This window comes from Osmerus eperlanus, unplaced genomic scaffold, assembly GCF_963692335.1.
Source record: "Osmerus eperlanus unplaced genomic scaffold, fOsmEpe2.1 SCAFFOLD_454, whole genome shotgun sequence".
Lineage (NCBI taxonomy): Eukaryota > Metazoa > Chordata > Actinopteri > Osmeriformes > Osmeridae > Osmerus > Osmerus eperlanus.
Window position 1 is genome coordinate 1,356 of NW_026911290.1, and position 1,762 is coordinate 3,117.

General features: G+C 46.6%; 1 non-coding gene across 1 annotated transcript; it reads right to left on the reverse strand.

Annotated features, from left to right (window-relative positions):
- Positions 1-321: 321 nt before the first annotated feature.
- Positions 322-394, reverse strand: trnar-ccu (transfer RNA arginine (anticodon CCU)). Its single transcript has one exon. It is a non-coding gene; the product is annotated as a tRNA-Arg (tRNA).
- Between the last annotated feature and the right edge of the window lie 1,368 nt (positions 395-1,762).

Here is a 1,762-nt window from a genome sequence, read left to right on the forward strand (position 1 = left end):
AGGGAGAGGAGGTCAGCGCACGCTGTGGGAAGATGTTCCCGGACGCTCCAACACTGAAGACGCACGAGGAGCAGCACAGTGCGGGGAAACCTGGACCTCTGGGTTATGGGCCCAGCACGCTTCCACTGCACCACTCTCCTGCCTCGCTCTGTTTCCATTCCAGTTACTCTATGAATCCTGATGCGTAAATAAATGTGCGTTTATCTGAGGTTTCCAATGACACCATTCTACCAATTGTAAAGGCAGTTTTATTAAATATGCCCTCGCAGGGAAGGGTTTGTTAATGACATTCGGATCACCGGCAAGCAAAAGACCCAGATTCACCCCAGATGGGACTCGAACCCACAATCCCTGGCTTAGGAGGCCAGTGCCTTATCCATTAGGCCACTGGGGCACTGTGGTCTCTCCATCTATGAGAGGCTAGGGCTGGGGCCCTCATGATATAACAAAGACATGAAAGGTAAATCTGTGAATGGATTCAGACTACATTGTATGAGGTTATGATGGGATGCAGTCAGCATCAGCAAAATCAGAGAAGAGCATTGCAATATCCATTCAAATCAGTCTAAACATTTCCATCTATTCCTATGTGGGGATGAAATGGCTGGAGTGAAATGGCTGAAGACTCTTAGCTATTGGGTCCAGCTCATGTATGACATCAAGAGGGACCTGATTTAATGAGTGAAGCATGTTTTAGTCTCACTGCTTCTCACTGCTTATCTCCTCACATTGATTCATAAGATTTCCATGGAGAGATTTTTTATAGAGAGATTTGTAGCAGTGCATAACGTAACGTGTCATTTGGCTGACGCTTTTATCCAAAGCGACTTGCAGTTGGTTAGACTAAGCAGGACACAATCCTCCCCTGGACAGCAGGTTTAAGGGCCCAACGGCTGTGCGGATCTTATTGTGGCTACACTGGGGATTGGACCACCGACCTTGCGGGTCCCAGTCATTTGCCTTAACCACAACGCTACAGACCTTAACCCATAAAAACTTTGCTTCACAACAAAAACCTCCTGGCGGGTGTCTTGGTGGCGCAGCCTGTAGAGCACTGACCGCATGCTCATTGTGAGCCGCGATTCGAATCCGACTGTCTGACGGATTAATCAAAAGTCCTCATGTGAAGCTTGGGGAAGGGGGTAGAGTTTGCTTTGGGAATTTCTGGGAACTTGAATCCAGTCATTTGCTTTTCCGGACCGTGGGTCTGCTATGAAAAGCCGCCAGATTTCTTTTAAATTTTTCATTTAAAAGAATTGGAGCAGTGAAGTGCATTGCATTAAAATTGCCCACGTCTGTCATGCAACAGGACTCAGCTTTAGAATCTGCCAACTTTGCGGGTGTCTCGGTGGCGCAGCCTGTAGAGCACTGACCGCATGCTCATTGTGAGCCGCGACGTCGGCGTTTTGAATCCGACTGTCCGACATTTGTCGCATGTCTTCCCCTCTCTCTTGCTCCCATTCTTCCTGTTTCTCTATACTATATACTGTCCAATAAAGCTGAAAAAGGCCTAAAAAATATCTTGAAAAAGAAAAAAACCCTAAAAAAACCCTAACTGTGTGGAGTTTACGTATAGCTATTTTTCAGCTTTTAATCCCTCTCCCAACTTTATCTATCTCCCAGTCTTCCTCTTTCTCCAATGCAATTTCACTTGTGGGTGGTACAATTAGGGAGGAGTTGAGGAGGGAGGTGGGGTTGTGAGGTGATACAGACCACACCCATACAATCCTAGGGCATGTTCAATCTGAAAATATTTTGCTAC